This window comes from Lonchura striata, chromosome 28, assembly GCF_050655825.1.
Source record: "Lonchura striata isolate lonStrDom1 chromosome 28, ASM5065582v1, whole genome shotgun sequence".
Taxonomy (NCBI): Eukaryota; Metazoa; Chordata; class Aves; order Passeriformes; family Estrildidae; genus Lonchura; species Lonchura striata.
Window position 1 is genome coordinate 8,826,627 of NC_140730.1, and position 10,000 is coordinate 8,836,626.

The window sequence follows — 10,000 nt, forward strand, 5'->3', positions numbered from 1 at the left end:
GCGCCGGGGTAGACTTGGTGCACGGAAGCCTCGGGGTAGACCTGGTCTTCCGGGCGCCGGGGTAGACCTGGTGCACGGAAGCCTCGGGGTAGACCTGGTCTTCCGGGCGCCGGGGTAGACCTGGTCTTCCGGGAGCCGGGGTAGACCTGGAATTCCGGGCGCCGGGGTAGGCCTGTTCTCCTGGAGCCGGGGTAGACCTGGTCTTCCGGGAGCCGGGGTAGACCTGGAATTCCGGGCGCCGGGGTAGACCTGTTCCCCTGGAGCCGGGGTAGACCTGGTGTTCCGGGAGCCGGGGTAGACCTGGTGCACGGAAGCCTCGGGGTAGACCTGGTCTTCCGGGAGCCGGGGTAGACCTGGTGTTCCGAGCGCCGGGGTAGACTTGGTGCACGGAAGCCTCGGGGTAGACCTGGTCTTCCGGGCGCCGGGGTAGACCTGGAATTCCGGGCGCCGGGGTAGGCCTGTTCCCCTGGAGCCGGGGTAGACCTGGTGTTCCGAGCGCCGGGGTAGACTTGGTGCACGGAAGCCTCGGGGTAGACCTGGTCTTCCGGGCGCCGGGGTAGACCTGGAATTCCGGGCGCCGGGGTAGGCCTGTTCCCCTGGAGCCGGGGTAGACCTGGTGTTCCGGGAGCCGGGGTAGACCTGGTGTTCCGAGCGCCGGGGTAGACTTGGTGCACGGAAGCCTCGGGGTAGACCTGGTCTTCCGGGCGCCGGGGTAGACCTGGAATTCCGGGCGCCGGGGTAGGCCTGTTCCCCTGGAGCCGGGGTAGACCTGGTGTTCCGGGCGCCGGGGTAGACCTGGTGCACGGAAGCCTCGGGGTAGACCTGGTCTTCCGGGCGCCGGGGTAGACCTGGTGCACGGAAGCCTCGGGGTAGACCTGGTCTTCCGGGCGCCGGGGTAGACCTGGTCTTCCGGGAGCCGGGGTAGACCTGGAATTCCGGGCGCCGGGGTAGGCCTGTTCCCCTGGAGCCGGGGTAGACCTGGAATTCCGGGCGCCGGGGTAGGCCTGTTCTCCTGGAGCCGGGGTAGACCTGGTGTTCCGGGCACCGGGGTAGACCTGGAATTCCGGGCGCCGGGGTAGGCCTGTTGCCCTGGAGCCGGGGTAGACCTGGTGTTCCGGGCGCCGGGGTAGACCTGTCGTCCTACTCCGGGCCCGGCCTCCGGCCGCCCGGCTGCTGCGGCAGAACTGTCGCCCTGGTGTCCCGGGCGGACCTGCTGTCCCGCGCACGACCCACCCTGCGGCCGCCCGGCGCCAGTCTAGAGAGGGAAGGAGCCGGCCGTTGGGAGCCGGCAGCGCTCCCGCCTCCTCCGTGCCCAAAGCGACAGCGGCCCGGCTCCTGCCTCCGTCTCCGGATCCCTCACTGCCTTCAGCCGCTCGACCCCCCTCCCCCCCACCCCGCTGCCGTCCTGCCCCGGGCTCGGACGGGGCCAGGCCGGGCTGGAGCGTCAAGGAAAGAAGGCCGTCAAAGCAGAAGGCTGGGCGAGAGCCGAAGAGAAGGCTTCTCGGCAAAGGGGCCGCCTCTGCCGCGGGCCCCGGCCCTGCTGGCCGAAGGACCCGCCTTCCTCGGTGTCGGCCCGCTCCTGGCCCTCCCGCCGCTGCGGGTGTGCGAACCGGCCGAGGAGAGAGCGGGCGGGGGACGGCGACGGGGGTGGGGAAAGTAGTCTGCGAGCGGCGCCGGGGAGTCTGATGGGGCAGGGCGGGGCGCCCCCAACCGCCGATGGGCGGAGGCAGGGAAAGTCTTCAGGCGGGGCGCCCCCAACCGTCGATGGGCGGGCTCTGAGGGGGCGGCGTCGGATTGCGAGTGTGTGGAGCCGGCGTGTGTGTCACCGTGCCCCTCTCTCTCTGTCTCTCTCTCCCTCCCTTCCCCCCCCCGCCCCCCCGTCCCTCCCTCCCTCCCTCGCTTCCCTTGCGCGCTGGCCCCACTGAAATTCCGTTCGGCCGGGTAGGGCTGCGCGGCACCCCGGGCGGAGGGGGCTGCTGACGCTGCTTCGACGGCAGGCTGACGCAGGCTGCCTGTCAGCTTGGTCTGGGATCGCTCTGGGTACCAGAGGGAAAGAAATAAAGTTCGTCAAGAAAATTCCTTTTCCGGATCAGTTTCTTGCGCCGAGGGAACAGAAGAGTCGTTCTCTTCGAGAAGGGAGGAAAGGGGAAGCGCGGGAAATGAAACCCGAACCCCAAACCAGACCAAGGGGAACCAAGCCACAAAAAACAAAGGGATAACCCCGTAACTCCTAAAACAAACCCAGAAAACTCGAACCAAAAGTCCCGCAACGCACATTCCCCCACCCCCCAAAAAAACCCACACCGAGCCCCCCCCCTCGCGCCCGCCCCCCCCACCCCCACCAGGCAAAAAAAGGTAAAGCCGGCCATTGAGAAACGCTCTACTACCCGGGTATGGGGAAATACCTCTTGCCATGGCCCCGGAGTAGACTTTTCCTCCGGGCGCCGGGGTAGACCCGTTGTCCGGCCCCCCGGGCTACACCTGGTATCCCGGAGCCGGGGTAGACCTTGTACCCGGCGGCCGGGGTAGACCTGGTATCCCGGAGCCGGGGTAGACCTTGTACCCGGCGGCCGGGGTAGACCTGGTATCCAGGAGACGGGGTAGACCTTGTACCCGGCGGCCGGGGTAGACCTGGTATCCAGGAGCCGGGGTAGACCTTGTACCCGGCGGCCGGGGTAGACCTGGTATCCCGGAGCCGGGGTAGACCTTGTACCCGGCGGCCGGGGTAGACCTGGTATCCCGGAGCCGGGGTAGACCTTGTACCCGGCGGCCGGGGTAGACCTGGTATCCAGGAGACGGGGTAGACCTTGTACCCGGCGGCCGGGGTAGACCTGGTATCCAGGAGACGGGGTAGACCTTGTACCCGGCGGCCGGGGTAGACCTGGTATCCCGGAGACGGGGTAGACCTTGTACCCGGCGGCCGGGGTAGACCTGGTATCCCGGCGGCCGGGGTAGACCTTGTTCCAGGCGGCCGGGGTAGACCTGGTATCCAGGAGACGGGGTAGACCTTGTACCCGGCGGCCGGGGTAGACCTGGTATCCCGGAGCCGGGGTAGACCTTGTACCCGGCGGCCGGGGTAGACCTGGTATCCCGGAGCCGGGGTAGACCTTGTACCCGGCGGCCGGGGTAGACCTGGTATCCAGGAGCCGGGGTAGACCTTGTACCCGGCGGCCGGGGTAGACCTGGTATCCAGGAGACGGGGTAGACCTTGTACCCGGCGGCCGGGGTAGACCTGGTATCCAGGAGCCGGGGTAGACCTTGTACCCGGCGGCCGGGGTAGACCTGGTATCCAGGAGCCGGGGTAGACCTTGTACCCGGCGGCCGGGGTAGACCTGGTATCCCGGAGCCGGGGTAGACCTTGTACCCGGCGGCCGGGGTAGACCTGGTATCCCGGAGCCGGGGTAGACCTTGTACCCGGCGGCCGGGGTAGACCTGGTATCCAGGAGCCGGGGTAGACCTTGTACCCGGCGGCCGGGGTAGACCTGGTATCCCGGAGCCGGGGTAGACCTTGTACCCGGCGGCCGGGGTAGACCTGGTATCCAGGAGACGGGGTAGACCTTGTACCCGGCGGCCGGGGTAGACCTGGTATCCAGGAGCCGGGGTAGACCTTGTACCCGGCGGCCGGGGTAGACCTGGTATCCAGGAGCCGGGGTAGACCTTGTACCCGGCGGCCGGGGTAGACCTGGTATCCAGGAGACGGGGTAGACCTTGTACCCGGCGGCCGGGGTAGACCTGGTATCCAGGAGACGGGGTAGACCTTGTACCCGGCGGCCGGGGTAGACCTGGTATCCAGGAGACGGGGTAGACCTTGTACGCGGCGGCCGGGGTAGACCTGGTATCCCGGAGCCGGGGTAGACCTTGTACCCGGCGGCCGGGGTAGACCTGGTATCCCGGAGCCGGGGTAGACCTTGTACCCGGCGGCCGGGGTAGACCTGGTATCCCGGAGCCGGGGTAGACCTTGTACCCGGCGGCCGGGGTAGACCTGGTATCCAGGAGACGGGGTAGACCTTGTACCCGGCGGCCGGGGTAGACCTGGTATCCAGGAGCCGGGGTAGACCTTGTACCCGGCGGCCGGGGTAGACCTGGTATCCCGGAGCCGGGGTAGACCTTGTACCCGGCGGCCGGGGTAGACCTGGTATCCAGGAGCCGGGGTAGACCTTGTACCCGGCGGCCGGGGTAGACCTGGTATCCAGGAGACGGGGTAGACCTTGTACCCGGCGGCCGGGGTAGACCTGGTATCCCGGAGCCGGGGTAGACCTTGTACCCGGCGGCCGGGGTAGACCTGGTATCCAGGAGACGGGGTAGACCTTGTACCCGGCGGCCGGGGTAGACCTGGTATCCAGGAGACGGGGTAGACCTTGTACCCGGCGGCCGGGGTAGACCTGGTATCCAGGAGACGGGGTAGACCTTGTACCCGGCGGCCGGGGTAGACCTGGTATCCAGGAGACGGGGTAGACCTTGTACCCGGCGGCCGGGGTAGACCTGGTATCCAGGAGACGGGGTAGACCTTGTACCCGGCGGCCGGGGTAGACCTGGTATCCCGGAGACGGGGTAGACCTTGTACCCGGCGGCCGGGGTAGACCTGGTATCCCGGAGCCGGGGTAGACCTTGTACCCGGCGGCCGGGGTAGACCTGGTATCCCGGAGCCGGGGTAGACCTTGTACCCGGCGGCCGGGGTAGACCTGGTATCCCGGAGCCGGGGTAGACCTTGTACCCGGCGGCCGGGGTAGACCTGGTATCCAGGAGACGGGGTAGACCTTGTACCCGGCGGCCGGGGTAGACCTGGTATCCAGGAGACGGGGTAGACCTTGTACCCGGCGGCCGGGGTAGACCTGGTATCCCGGAGACGGGGTAGACCTTGTACCCGGCGGCCGGGGTAGACCTGGTATCCCGGCGGCCGGGGTAGACCTTGTTCCAGGCGGCCGGGGTAGACCTGGTATCCAGGAGACGGGGTAGACCTTGTACCCGGCGGCCGGGGTAGACCTGGTATCCCGGAGCCGGGGTAGACCTTGTACCCGGCGGCCGGGGTAGACCTGGTATCCCGGAGCCGGGGTAGACCTTGTACCCGGCGGCCGGGGTAGACCTGGTATCCAGGAGCCGGGGTAGACCTTGTACCCGGCGGCCGGGGTAGACCTGGTATCCAGGAGACGGGGTAGACCTTGTACCCGGCGGCCGGGGTAGACCTGGTATCCAGGAGCCGGGGTAGACCTTGTACCCGGCGGCCGGGGTAGACCTGGTATCCAGGAGCCGGGGTAGACCTTGTACCCGGCGGCCGGGGTAGACCTGGTATCCCGGAACCGGGGTAGACCTTGTACCCGGCGGCCGGGGTAGACCTGGTATCCCGGAGCCGGGGTAGACCTTGTACCCGGCGGCCGGGGTAGACCTGGTATCCAGGAGCCGGGGTAGACCTTGTACCCGGCGGCCGGGGTAGACCTGGTATCCCGGAGCCGGGGTAGACCTTGTACCCGGCGGCCGGGGTAGACCTGGTATCCAGGAGACGGGGTAGACCTTGTACCCGGCGGCCGGGGTAGACCTGGTATCCAGGAGCCGGGGTAGACCTTGTACCCGGCGGCCGGGGTAGACCTGGTATCCAGGAGCCGGGGTAGACCTTGTACCCGGCGGCCGGGGTAGACCTGGTATCCAGGAGACGGGGTAGACCTTGTACCCGGCGGCCGGGGTAGACCTGGTATCCAGGAGACGGGGTAGACCTTGTACCCGGCGGCCGGGGTAGACCTGGTATCCAGGAGCCGGGGTAGACCTTGTACGCGGCGGCCGGGGTAGACCTGGTATCCCGGAGCCGGGGTAGACCTTGTACCCGGCGGCCGGGGTAGACCTGGTATCCCGGAGCCGGGGTAGACCTTGTACCCGGCGGCCGGGGTAGACCTGGTATCCCGGAGCCGGGGTAGACCTTGTACCCGGCGGCCGGGGTAGACCTGGTATCCCGGAGCCGGGGTAGACCTTGTACCCGGCGGCCGGGGTAGACCTGGTATCCCGGAGCCGGGGTAGACCTTGTACCCGGCGGCCGGGGTAGACCTGGTATCCAGGAGACGGGGTAGACCTTGTACCCGGCGGCCGGGGTAGACCTGGTATCCAGGAGACGGGGTAGACCTTGTACCCGGCGGCCGGGGTAGACCTGGTATCCAGGAGACGGGGTAGACCTTGTACCCGGCGGCCGGGGTAGACCTGGTATCCAGGAGACGGGGTAGACCTTGTACCCGGCGGCCGGGGTAGACCTGGTATCCAGGAGCCGGGGTAGACCTTGTACCCGGCGGCCGGGGTAGACCTGGTATCCCGGAGCCGGGGTAGACCTTGTACCCGGCGGCCGGGGTAGACCTGGTATCCCGGAGCCGGGGTAGACCTTGTACCCGGCGGCCGGGGTAGACCTGGTATCCCGGAGCCGGGGTAGACCTTGTACCCGGCGGCCGGGGTAGACCTGGTATCCAGGAGCCGGGGTAGACCTTGTACCCGGCGGCCGGGGTAGACCTGGTATCCCGGAGACGGGGTAGACCTTGTACCCGGCGGCCGGGGTAGACCTGGTATCCAGGAGACGGGGTAGACCTTGTACCCGGCGGCCGGGGTAGACCTGGTATCCAGGAGACGGGGTAGACCTTGTACCCGGCGGCCGGGGTAGACCTGGTATCCAGGAGCCGGGGTAGACCTTGTACCCGGCGGCCGGGGTAGACCTGGTATCCAGGAGACGGGGTAGACCTTGTACCCGGCGGCCGGGGTAGACCTGGTATCCAGGAGCCGGGGTAGACCTTGTACCCGGCGGCCGGGGTAGACCTGGTATCCAGGAGCCGGGGTAGACCTTGTACCCGGCGGCCGGGGTAGACCTGGTATCCCGGAGCCGGGGTAGACCTTGTACCCGGCGGCCGGGGTAGACCTGGTATCCCGGAGCCGGGGTAGACCTTGTACCCGGCGGCCGGGGTAGACCTGGTATCCAGGAGCCGGGGTAGACCTTGTACCCGGCGGCCGGGGTAGACCTGGTATCCCGGAGCCGGGGTAGACCTTGTACCCGGCGGCCGGGGTAGACCTGGTATCCAGGAGACGGGGTAGACCTTGTACCCGGCGGCCGGGGTAGACCTGGTATCCAGGAGACGGGGTAGACCTTGTACCCGGCGGCCGGGGTAGACCTGGTATCCAGGAGCCGGGGTAGACCTTGTACCCGGCGGCCGGGGTAGACCTGGTATCCAGGAGACGGGGTAGACCTTGTACCCGGCGGCCGGGGTAGACCTGGTATCCAGGAGACGGGGTAGACCTTGTACCCGGCGGCCGGGGTAGACCTGGTATCCAGGAGCCGGGGTAGACCTTGTACCCGGCGGCCGGGGTAGACCTGGTATCCAGGAGACGGGGTAGACCTTGTACCCGGCGGCCGGGGTAGACCTGGTATCCAGGAGCCGGGGTAGACCTTGTACCCGGCGGCCGGGGTAGACCTGGTATCCCGGAGACGGGGTAGACCTTGTACCCGGCGGCCGGGGTAGACCTGGTATCCCGGAGCCGGGGTAGACCTGGTCTCCGTCCGCCCGGGTAGACCTGGTGTCGCGGCCGCCTGCGGAAGTTCACCAAGGGGTCGCTGTTCCAGGCTGCCTCCGGCTATGTCGACGTAGCGGTCGGCCTGCGCTGGCGCACCCTCCCGGTCGACTTCCACTCGTCTCCTTGGAGGCGTCGGCGGCCTTGGACTTATCTTTCCGTATATTGGGAGCGAGGTGACGGGCCGCGTCCCCGCAGGTTTCCAGGGTGCCTGCGTCGCAAGGCGGAGGATAGGGCGGCCGCGCCGCGCGGTCGTCGGGGCAGAGCGAGTGCCGCCTAGGCCGGGTGAGCCGCGTGGCTTGGTCCCGGTTCCCGTCCTGCCCAGGGCGCTCTTTCGGGGAGAGCTGCCCGAGAAGCCAGAGAGAAGAGAATGGGCAGTGTGAAGGGCCACCAGAGAGAGAGCCGAGAGCCGAGAGAGACGGCCCGAAAGACCGTGTCGAGAAGCCGCTCGCTGGCCGCAGCGAGGCGGTGAGAAGCCCCGCGTGTGTGTTGCTCCGCTCCGGTCGGCTGCCGTGCCGGCCCGGTTGAAGGGGGGGCGGCCCCCCTGGGACGATCGGTGGCAGGTGAGGCGGCGGCGCCTCGTCCCTTTTCCGCCTGGCCTTAAGCCGGGGCCCGCTCCGGCAGGCATTTTTCCGGCAGCCGGTCCGGTGGCAGTGGCCGGCAGCCGGGGGTCGACGCGGCCGGGCTTTTTTTTTCCCCGGCCCTCGCCCGAGAGCCTCCTCCCCGAGCAAGGCCCGGCCAGCCCGCCGCGGTGGCGGCGCCCGGTTCCCCCGCTCCCGACCTGTTTGCCAGCGTGTCCGTGTCGGAAGGGCAGCGGTGGGGCGCGCGGCCTGGCCTCGGCATTCGCCGCGTGGCCGGAGGGGCTCGGTGACGGCGGTCGCCCGATGAGCCGTGGAGCCGGGGTGGCGGCACCCCGTCCCACCGGCGCGTGCTGTTGAAGTCACCCCCTTCCTCGGCCTTAAGCCGGGGACCCGCCTTGCGGGCGGGCTGTTTTTTTCGCGGGCAGAGAGGGGCCGGCCGCGGTGGCCGGCCCGCCCTAGCACGGACCGAAGCCCCCGGCAGAGAGCAACCCCCGGAAGGTCGCGGGCGAGGCGGCGGCGCCTCGCCCTTCCTCGGTCGTGGCGACCGAGCCCGCTTCTGCCCCGGGCGGTCCGTTGCTATTTTTTCAAGGGCGTGTGCGGGTGCTGTGGGGGGCCCCCGCCCGCCCGGCCTCCGATGGCCTTTTCCTCTCGCGGCCCTAAGCCGCGGCACCGAGAAGCGTGCGGGCCCACGAAAGCCGAGGTTGTGTGGAGCCGGGGGCCCGAGCGAGCCCCGAGCCGAGCGATGCCGGTGGGTTTCGAAGGGGGGGGCAGCGAGAAGGCGGCGCGCGCCTCGCCCCCCCCCGGGCCCCCGGCGCCCGTGGTTAGCACGGGTCCTTGTGGGCCGCGCACGCCATGTGCCTTTTTTTTTTTTTTTTTTTTTTCCGTTGATCGGTGCCGTACCCCGGCTTTTCCGAAGGGGAGAGAAAGAGAGGCCGAGAGAGAGAGAGAGAGAGAGCGCGCCAGCCGCGGGGCGGGCGAAAGCCGGTGGCACCTTTCTCGAACGCTCGGACGGGTTCCCTGGGCGGAAAAGGGTGAAGGCCATCCCCACCCCGGCCCGGCGGTCCCGTCCTTCCGTCGTCCGGCCAGGAGAGCCGTTGTCCGCGGGCGGGTGGCGGCACCCCCCCGGTCTACCCTGTGCCGGGACCGATCCGCGAGCGGATCGGTCCGGGGACGCGTGTCCCCGCTCGCACGCGTGCGGAGCCCCCAAGCCCGTCCGCTCTCGGCCCAGCCGCACCCGTGGCGGCGCCGGCCGGTGGGGCGTGCGCCTTGGTGGGCTGCCGTGGGGCCGTGGTGTGCGTTGCACGCTTTCGGCCGGGCGGTTCCGCGGCTGCTGGGGCTTTGCCTCTGCGCTCCGCTGCCTCCTCTGCCCTCGTGCAGCCGCGTCCGCCCCGATCGATGAGGCTTTTCGGGTCGCGTCGGAGAGGGCCCCCGGCCGGCCGGGCTTTCTTCCGGGGCTTCTCTGTCATGGGGAAGCCCACGGCGGGGGTCCGGTGTTCGGGCCGGGCGGTCTCTTCTCCGATTCGCTCCCCGTCGCAGGCGAGGTGTCGCCCCTCCCGCTGCCGAGGAAGGGCGTCTTGACCGTCCCAGCTGTGTGATGGCCGCGTGGCCCCGCGAGCCTACAGGTGTCCTTCGAAAGCACGCGAGGTTTGCCGGTGCCGGCCTTTGGTCCCGGTTTAGCGCCCCGTGGGTGCCGGCCGCGAGCAGCGCCGGGCGGCGGTGCGGCTGGAGCCGAGCCGCGAGGAGGCGAAAAGTCGCCGTGTCGAAGCGCAAAGGAAAGGCGAAAGCCCGATATGAGAGAGAGAGAGAGAGAGAGGGGTGTGCGCGGCCGGGGGAAAAGAGCCCGAGCCGCCCGTGCGCGCGCGGGCGCGCACCGCACGGCGCTCCTTTGC